Source organism: Bufo gargarizans, chromosome 2 (genome assembly GCF_014858855.1).
Source record: "Bufo gargarizans isolate SCDJY-AF-19 chromosome 2, ASM1485885v1, whole genome shotgun sequence".
In the NCBI taxonomy this organism is placed as follows: domain Eukaryota; kingdom Metazoa; phylum Chordata; class Amphibia; order Anura; family Bufonidae; genus Bufo; species Bufo gargarizans.
Genome location: NC_058081.1, coordinates 290,749,040 through 290,759,622, shown reverse-complemented (window position 1 = coordinate 290,759,622; position 10,583 = coordinate 290,749,040). Strand labels below are relative to the sequence as shown.

Sequence of the window (10,583 nt, the reverse complement as noted above, 5' to 3'; positions counted from 1 at the left end):
ATGAAATTGCTAAATTGGGAATTGTACTTCAACCCAGAACAAAAAATGTGCTTTGACGGACACTAAATAACTTTCCCAGCTACAACAGGACAGCGGTAACGAGAGATTTAGCAGGATATAAATTTGAGGCCTAGTATTTAGGCGCTGGGTGACAGGTATGGGTTTAGTGACAGAATTAGACTTGGAAATACACAGTAGCGGGTGTGTGTGAAGTTATTCTGAATGACCCAATGTGCACCTTGAATATTATATACCCTTTTAGGGATAGATTTCAAATAGCTCTGATATAGCAGAAACCACTAAATTATGAAATTGCTAAATTGGGAATTGTACTTCAACCCAGAACAAAAAATGTGCTTTGACGGACACTAAATAACTTTCCCAGCTACAACAGGACAGCGGTAACGAGAGATTTAGCAGGATATAAATTTGAGGCCTAGTATTTAGGCGCTGGGTGACAGGTATGGGTTTAGTGACAGAATTAGACTTGAAAATACACAGTAGCGGGTGTGTGTGAAGTTATTCTGAATGACCCAATGTGCACCTTGAATATTATATACCCTTTTAGGGATAGATTTCAAATAGCTCTGATATAGCAGAAACCACTAAATTATGAAATTGCTAAATTGGGAATTGTACTTCAACCCAGAACAAAAAATGTGCTTTGACGGACACTAAATAACTTTCCCAGCTACAACAGGACAGCGGTAACGAGAGATTTAGCGGGATATAAATTTGAGGCCTAGTATTTAGGCGCTGGGTGACCGGTATGGATTTAGTGACAGAATTAGACTGGGATATGGCCAAAAAATAACCACACTATTGCTGGTTAAATGCACTTGGTGACGGGCGCAGCTTGCCCCTGATGTAGTATATGGCCAAAAAATGAACAGACTATTGCTGGTTAAATGCACTTGGTGTCACAGCTTGACCAACCACACTACTGAGGGTTAAATGCACTTGGTGACGGGCGCAGCTTGCCCCTGATGTAGTATATGGCCAAAAAATAAACAGACTATTGCTGGTTAAATGCACTTGGTGTGACAGCTTCACCCTGATGTAGGCTTTAGCCAGAAAACAACCACACCATTGAGGGTTAAATGCACTTGGTGACAGGCGCAGCTTGCCCCTGATTTTGTATATGGCCAAAAAATGAACAGACTATTGCTGGTTAAATGCACTTGGTGTGACAGCTTCACCCTGATGTAGGCTTTAGCCAAAAAACAACCACACCATTGAGGGTTAAATGCACTTGGTGACAGGCGCAGCTTGCCCCTGATTTTGTATATGGCCAAAAAATGAACAGACTATTGCTGGTTAAATGCACTTGGTGTGACAGCTTCACCCTGATGTAGGCTTTAGCCAAAAAACAACCACACCATTGAGGGTTAAATGCACTTGGTGACAGGCGCAGCTTGCCCCTGATTTTGTATATGGCCAAAAAATGAACAGACTATTGCTGGTTAAATGCACTTGGTGTGACAGCTTCACCCTGATGTAGGCTTTAGCCAAAAAACAACCACACCATTGAGGGTTAAATGCACTTGGTGACAGGCGCAGCTTGCCCCTGATTTTGTATATGGCCAAAAAATGAACAGACTATTGCTGGTTAAATGCACTTGGTGTGACAGCTTCACCCTGATGTAGGCTTTAGCCAAAAAACAACCACACCATTGAGGGTTAAATGCACTTGGTCGCAGCTTGTGCTGGCGCACCACAAGACACAAAATGGCCGCCGATCACCCCAGAAAAATGTGACTGACAAACGGTCTGGGCAGCCTAAAAACAGTGAGCAATTGAGGATCAGCAGCTCAATGATCCACAGCTGCAGATCGATCAGTTAATCAAGTCCTTTGGAGGAGTTAATCTGCCTAATCTCGCCCTACTGTCGCAGCCGCAACCTCTCCCTACGCTAATCAGAGCAGAGTGACGGGCGGCGCTATGTGACTCCAGCTTAAATAGAGGCTGGGTCACATGGTGCTCTGGCCAATCACAGCCATGCCAATAGTAGGCATGGCTGTGATGGCCTCTTGGGGCAAGTAGTATGACGCTTGTTGATTGGCTGCTTTGCAGCCTTTCAAAAAGCGCCAAGAAAGCGTCACAAAAGCGCCAAGAAAGCGACGAACACCGAACCCGAACCCGGACTTTTACGAAAATGTCCGGGTTCGGGTCCGTGTCACGGACACCCCAAAATTCGGTACGAACCCGAACTATACAGTTCCAGTTCGCTCATCCCTAGTGGTAATAACTTTGGAAAGCTTTTACTTACCTAAGTCATTCTGAGATTGTTTTCTTGTGACACATTGTACTACATGTTAGTAGTAAACGTTAGTAGGCATGTTTTACCTTTATTTATTTTAAAAAATCCAAAGCTTAAAGAAGATTTTGAAAAATTAGCTATTTCATAAATTTGAATTTCTCTGTCTTTAAGTCGGATAGTGATAGATCATTTTGTAAAAATGGCATTTTATTTTTTAGGACGTTACAAAGTAGTGATGAGCAAAGTTATCACAAATTTGTTTTGGCTGCTTTGCCAAATTTCACAAAGAAAATTTGATTTGTCATGAATTACTTTTTTACAAATCACATTCCATTGTATGTAGCGGGCACACTGATGACATCACCGCACCCGGCCAGCGAGAGATTTTGTACGGCCTCTCTGCGAGAAAATGGATGAGGTGAGTATGTATTTTTTCTTTTTTTACCACCATTTCAGGAAAAAAGGAAATTCAGCTTTGCAGTGAACAAAATTTTTCCTGAAATTCTGATCAAAGTCAATTAATTTGACTTTGATTCGCTCAACACTATTAGAATTTTAGGAGTAATTTTTTAAATTTTCAAGAAAATTTCCAAACGCGACTTTTTTAAGGACCAATTCAGTTATGAAGTGACTTTTAAGGGTTTACATAATAGAAACCACCAAGAAATTACCACATTTTAGAAATGACACCCCTCAAACTATTCAAAGCTATTTTTACAAGCTTTGCTTACCTTTTAGATGTTCCACAAGAATTAAAGGAAAATTTCAAAATGTCCCTTTTTTTTTTGCATATTTTGCATTTTTATCAATTTTTATCTGTAATACAGCAAGGTTTACCAGCAAAACAAATCTAAATAAACAATAATCAACAAATTTATCGAGAGGTGTACTAAGCGCTCTGACCCCACTAGCGTTTCATAGAATTTAGAAGCGCTTGGCTGTGAAAATTAAAAAATTAATTTCTGTGTTGCTTTAGCTCAAATTATCCCACATTTTTTATTTTCACAAGGGAGTAAAAGGAGAAAAACGATGTCAAAATTTCATACACATTTTCTCATGAATAAATTGCTGTTTGGGGACACCACAGGGTTCTGAATTGACCCCTTTTTAGAAACCAAACTCCTCGCAGAATTTACCAAGAGGTGTAGTGAGCATTTTGACCCCACACGTGTTTTGCAAAAATGTATTCACAGCAAAGTGAAAATAGAAATTTTTACACAGATAGGCCATTTTAGTGCCCATTATGTTTAGCCCAGCATATGCCAATGGGAAAAGTCAACCCTCTATTTGTGCTGTGCTCTTTGGTTTTATAAACACCATACATGTGGCCCTAATCTTCTGCCTGGACATACAACAGGGCTTAGGAGTATAAGAGCACCATGCAGATTTGAGGTCCAATGTGGTGATTTAGGCCTCATGCACACGACCGTTGTTTTGGTCTGCATCCGGCCGCCGTTTTTGCGGCTCGGATGCGGACCCATTCACTTTAATGGGGGCGCAAAAGTCGTGTGCATGAGGCCTAAATCACCACATTGGACCTCAAATCAAGCACGCCCATTGAAGTCTATGGGTCTGTGAAAATCACTGACACATTTCCGTGTTGTGTCAGTGTTGCATTGCATGCGTTTTTCATTGAAGACTAAGGCCCCTTTCACATGAGTGAGTTTTTGTGCAGGTGTAATGCGTGACATGGTTGCCAAGAGATGTTGTTTGTAAACCTTCAGTTTTTTATCACGCAAAAAAATGCATTAAAAAAATCATGTGAAAAATGCATCAAAACGCTTTGCACCCGCACGGAAAAAACTGAACAACTGAACGCAATTGCAGACAAAACTGACTGAACTTGCTTGCAAAATGGTACAAGTTTCCATGAACGCACCCTGACACAATCCAGATCGTTTGTGTGAAAGAGGCCTAAATTTTCAGCTAAGCAACGTCAGTAAATTACTAATGACAAACGGATGGTAAAAATGAACACACAGACCAACCACGGATCCTTCACGGACAGCTTGATGGAGGAAGCACGTACGTTTTTTTTCACAGATGTGACACTGACACTGAAGTTTCAATGAGGCCTTATCAGGGCATTGCTAGACATAGTTCTATGACTTCCCTTTTTTTACTGCGGATTCCCGACTCTTTTCTTTTTTATGATATTATTATTTAGATGTGATATGTTTTTATGGTTATGGTAGTGCTCTCTGTGAATTTTTTTATGGTAATGTCTCCCATTTTAGTATCAGTGACCTGACAGATGCCTGGACTGTGATTTGTCCAGTCATTGCTGTCAAGGTCAAAGCGTCTAAGTACATGACCAATCGAAAAGGGGAATGATGACACTTAGTTTTCAATTCATACAGGCCATTTCCAGGTCATATAACAGAGATATAACACAAAGCAGAGATCTAAGAAAAAATCCTCCATATATGTTATTTCGTGTGGTATGCAAATGCAGATGGAGCAGTTCTAAACTTTGGTGTAATATCAATAACATCACTGTGCATTATCTCATCACAAAATTCATTGAAAAAGTCTATAAAATTTTACTGCTATTGTTTACTTCACTTTTTAAGTATCAAGATGTTGATTGCTACATCTGTATTTCCTAGAAAAGACACATCAGGAGACCAGGTTGTTCTTTGTATGTTTAGAGTATATAGAGTATAGCATTCATTTTTGTTACACCTGAAGCATTTTTTTATTTGTTATATGCAAACAGATGTGATGAAATAAGAGAGTTATGTCACAGATTCTTGCTTGACACGGTAGTTTTGGTGAACTTGATGGGAACATTGATCAAATTGTTTCTGGAACCAGGGGTTGTTTTTATTTTCTATTTCTTTACTTCTGTACACACTTTATATGTTTCTCAGATAGAATAGTTTAAGGCTGGCTGTGTACTCACTCCTCCCACTGCACCATGCTCCAGGTCCACTCCGAGCTTTTCCTTCTTCCTCTCTCTTGTTCTGGCTGATGCATGCTCCCACAGGGAATGCACACTCTTCCCAAATCTTAAAGGTAACATGAGTAATCTGTCCCAAGGCTATAGCAGTGCTGCCTGGGATATATATGGCGCCTTACCCTATGGGAAAGTGTCAGAGCAAAAGTTTTTAGCTTGTTTAGCCCTACAAAGGTGTGCTTATCATGTATTATGACTTCTTGTGCCTGACCTCTCTATGTTAACCATATTGGCTAAGTGCTGCTTGTCATGGCCTCTGCTAGATCACCATATTGACCCTGTGCTGCTTACATTGACTTATTGCCTGATTAATGTATTGCACAAACTCTGCCTCTTGTCGCCTTAACTTGGCCTCTGACTAAGCTTCTGTCTGCCCCCTTGGTGACACACACTGGTGTCTCTTGACTCCTCTAAATTGAGAATACTCCAAGAGGTAGCAGCCTCTTTCAGCAAAGTCCAGATCCCCATACAGGAGTGAAAAGGTGAATACCAGGAGACCACCTTGACAACACTATTAAGAGTAGCTCCAAGTCAAATCCATTCCGTGGCACAGCGGGCCCACACCCACTGTGTTACAATTAGATGCACAGACTGAGAACTGTGAATCACAGTTTTAGAGGCTTTATATGAATCATAAAATGTAATGACCAACCTTCTGCTGATTTAAAAGAAGCTATTTAAAAAAAAATTACAAGTGGAATATTGGAAAATAATCTTTTGGACTGACTTGTGCCAGCTGCATTGATCATTTTTCTATGTTAGGCCTTCTAAGATCTACCAAAACTTTGGCCTATAAACCAAATATATGATATTTCATAAATATTAAAGCAATCATTCAAAACCAACAGTGTGCTGTACGTATATAATTGTTTACTATGTAAAACCATAATCTAGCATCATGGTAAATTTCCTTACACAGGTGTCTATTCTTTAGCCTAGCCTTGGTTGATATTTTATCCGATCAATTCATTAGGTTAAAACTTGTATTTTTCCAATACACAATTAAATTATAGGAATAAGTGTGCAATGATTGTATCAGAACTAAAAGTGTGAGTATATAAATGATTGCATTTTTTGTCCTCCTGAAATGTGTTTATACCGCTAACAGGGATGCTGTTACTATTCTTGTATGGAATGAATATAGGGGTCATTAAAAAAAGTAAAAATAAAAAGACTCCAAATACATTGCTCATGGGTTTATCAGTTTGAGTTCGAAGACGGCATTTTGGTGAGACCTGCATCTTCGTTATGAGACTGCACTGTAAATCCTTCTAAAACGACAGAACTGTACTGTGCAAGGGTATGTAAAGGATGTGAGGAGGAATTAGTCACACCTAGACCCTGGTGCCTCAGGGGCTCAAGGGCTCCTCTCAGGGCCGATCCTACACGGGGTGCAGTGGGTGCCCCGCACCCCAGCGCTGTCACCCGAAAGGCGCCGAGCGAGCCGCCGGGATTTTTTTTTTTTTGACTTTTTTTTTTTTTTTCAACCACCTCCGGACCGCCCGGTGGGCCGGGCCGCCTCAGCCTCAGGGTTCGAGTGGGGCCGGGGGTGTGCCGCCGGCCGGCCGGGTATGGCCTAATCAATTCACATCACACCCCTGTCACTGTCTGTGACTGCTCCGCTCCGCCTCCTGCCAGCCCACTGTGACACAAAGAACAGACACAGACACACGACACATATACTGACGTGACTCACGTGTGAGACTGAGACCGCCTCCTGTAGTCTGCCTCCTGTGCTCTGCCTCCTGTGCTCCGCCTCCGTGCTCCGCCTGACTGGCACTGCCTCCCATCTTCCGGCAGCGTAACGTCGCTCACTGCGACGTAACGTAGTGAGTGACGTCACGTCACGTTACAGTTACGCTGCCGCCGGCCGCCAATTTTGGATATTGAAGAGCGGGACTGGAGCACTGCTGCCAGTGCCACGCCAGTCACGCCACCAGCTTCTGCCTGCCAGTGCCCGCCCCTGCGCCCTAGTAGTGCCAACTGGCTTGTACTAAGTTGTGATGAGAATACATTTGGAGTCCTCCTGACTGAGTCCTGACTCCTGACTGTCCCAGGCAGTAAGTTAGTGAATACTGAATAGTGATGATTAGTGATAGATTATATTAGATAAGATAGTAACTTATGTAAGGCCTCTTTCACACTTGCGTTGTCCGGATCCGGCGTGTACTCCACTTGCCGGAATTACACGCCGGATCCGGAAAAACGCAAGTGTACTGAAAGCATTTGAAGACGGATCCGTCTTCAAAATGCTTTCAGTGTTACTATGGCACCCAGGACGCTATTAAAGTCCTGGTTGCCATAGTAGTAGTGGGGAGCGGGGGAGCGGCATACTTACCATCCGTGCGGCTCCCGGGGCGCTCCAGAATGACGTCAGAGCGCCCCAGGCGCACGGATGACGTGTACATGCGATCACGTGATCCATGCGCTTGGGGCGCCCTGACGTCACTCTGGAGCGCCCCGGGAGCCGCACGGACGGTAAGTATGCTGCTCCCCGCTCCCCACTACACTTTACCATGGCTGCCAGGACTTTAGCGTCCCAGCAGCCATGGTAACCATTGAGAAAAAGCTAAACGTCGCATCCGGCAATGCGCCAAAACGACGTTTAGCTTAAGGCCGGATCCGGATCAATGCCTTTCAATGGGCATTCATTCCGGATCCGGCCTTGCGGCAAGTGTTCCGGATTTTTGGCCGGAGCAAAAAGCGCAGCATGCTGCGCTATTTGCTGCGGCCAAAAAACGTTCCGTTCCGGAACGGAAGACATCCTGATGCATCCTGAAGGACGGACTGTCCATTCAGAATGCATTAGGAAAATCCTGATCAGTATTCTTCCGGCATAGAGCCCCGACGACGGAACTCTATGCCGGAAGACTATAACGCAGGTGTGAAAGAGCCCTAAGTGAGCTATTGAGCTTGTAAATAAACTTGTGCAAACTGCAAACTATATGAGTAGTTACTAACTACTCATATACTTTGCACAAGTTTATTTACAAGCTCAATAGCTCACTTACATAAAGGAACGGACGTCTTACAATAGGGTGGGACACTGTTATGGGGGGGGGGGGGAGGAGAAGTGATATGTGGATGATGACACATTTATATAGCACAAGATGCTTGCGCTGCCTGCCATATATGTGTGTCATCCACAGATCCCCCCGGCCACCTATAACAGTGTCATCCACAGATGCCCCATAACAGTGTGTCACCCACAGATGTCCCCATAAGTTCCATAACAGTGTCATCCACAGATGCCCCCATAACCGTGTGTAATCCACTGATGCCCATAACAGTGTGTCATCCACAGATCCCCCATAACAGTGCGTCATCCACAGATGCCCCCTAACAGTGCGTCATACACAGATCCCCCATAACAGTGCGTCATCCACTGATGCCCATAACAGTGTGTCATCCACAGATCCCCCATAACAGTGCGTCATACTGTCATCCACAGATCCCCCATAACAGTGTGTCATCCACAGATCCCCCATAACAGTGCGTCATCCACAGATGCCCCCTAACAGTGCGTCATCCACAGATCCCCCATAACAGTGCGTCATACTGTCATCCACAGATCCCCCATAACAGTGTGTCATACTGTCATCCACAGATCCCCCATAACAGTGCGCCTGCGCACTGAGGAGAGACAGAAAGGAGGGCACATAATCAGTGGAAGCAAGCAGAGGACGGTACAGCAGACGACTGAATCGCTTCTTTTGTAAGTAAATTGTTTTATTATAAATGTAGTTTAATGTTTTTGTCTTTTATTATATTCTGGCTTTTGCTTGGTTATGTATGATGCTTTTTGATAATAAGTAAATGTAGTGGTGCTGTAATGTGGACCCCAGGCCTCTCTGATGTCCTGCAGGCTGGGCTGGCGCTGTGGCAGCATACGGTTGGTCAGGCAGCAGAGAGGCTCTGGGGCTGTCATTGTGCTCTGGAACTTTTCCCTTCACAGCCACTGCTATCTCTCTCTCGTACAGTGCAGACTCCGCAAGAGGCTTTCCGTTTGCTCTCCGTCCTCTTAAAAGTCTATGGGAATCAAAACTGATCCATCTGGTTCCTGTTATGCAAGACTGAAAACAAAGTCCGTCTTGCATAAGGGGACCCAGACTGATCCGTTATGCTTTCTCATAAACTTCTATTAGGACAGAGCAAAACGGAATGCCTCTTAGGGTCCATTCACACGTCCGTTGTTTCTTTCCTGATCTGTTACGTTTTTTGCGGAACAGATCTGGACCCATTCATTTTCAATGGGTCCTGAAAAAAATCGGACAGCTCAATTTCAGATTTTTTTTCAGGACCCATTGAAAATGAATGGGTACAGAACTGGTCCAGATCTGTTCCGCAAAAAACGGAACAGATCAGGAAAGAAACAACGGACGTGTGAATGGACCCTTAAAGGTTTCCGTTTTGCATTCCATCTGGCCATTCCGTTATATTCCGTTTGAAACGGAACCTATAACGGAATGGCATAACGCAGATGTAAACCCACCCTGTACGGAATAGGTGGTATTTGCCAGAGTTGCTGGAGAACTGTGAGTGCAATTTCGGGGGCACTGACCTGTACAGGGTGTGGAGGATTGGGAGGTTGAGATCCACTGAGGATATTATAAGACTTTTCTGTAGCTTCCTATATTGTTGCAAAGCTTGTGTGTTGGCTGAAGCCTTCCTATCTTACTGGTGGCTGGCCCTGCCCCTCAATTGTGCTTCCGGGTTTGGCTCCGCCCCTAGACTGCAAGGGGGTGGGGCTGAAGTTGGGGGCTGAAGTTGTTGCCATAGAAACATTGTAAAGGGGAGGAGTTAGTAAGATAACCACGCCCATGTGGGGGGCGCCAGAAATATTTCTGCACCCAGGCGCCTGTGACCCTAGGATCGGCCCTGGCTCCTCTGCCACATTGCTGTTCCCTGTCATTGCACCCTCTACTTACAAAGAAATGCGCTTTGTGACCAATTAATCCTTTACTAAGCGGATAAAAAAAAAAAATTACAATAATTTGCTGATCTTTAAACATAATATTGAAATTATGAATTTTGTGTTGTTGCACTCACCATAGTCCACTTTACCAGGCAGTGTGCCTGGTTTAGTAGGGTTGATCATGGAGACAAAGGCTCTTTAAAGTGATGACTAAAACTTCACAAGGTAAATAGCAAAAAATTGACAATATCTTAGGGCCTGTTAAAATAATAACAATAAGTTGTTTTTAATTACTGGTTTCTTGTTGCTGTGGTAGCTATACTTCAGGTTTTGTATATTTGCCGAGCACCACTATGAAACCCCTGTAATTAAGAATGTCAGGAGGTGATTAGGTTAATGAGTGCAGTGTGATGACAAGACAGCAAACTAGTGGTTATCTTTCTTTGCTT

At 43.5% G+C, this 10,583-nt stretch overlaps 1 protein-coding gene across 1 annotated transcript in view; it reads left to right on the top strand.

The window, feature by feature from the left end:
- The first annotated feature begins 8,877 nt into the window (after positions 1 to 8,877).
- Positions 8,878 to 10,583, top strand: part of SLC38A4 (solute carrier family 38 member 4) — a 49,190-nt gene continuing 47,484 nt past the window's right edge. Inside the window, exon 1 of the mRNA XM_044280386.1 lies at positions 8,878 to 8,934. The gene's annotated coding sequence lies outside the window, so the exon portion shown is untranslated. The remainder of the gene's footprint in view (positions 8,935 to 10,583) is intronic.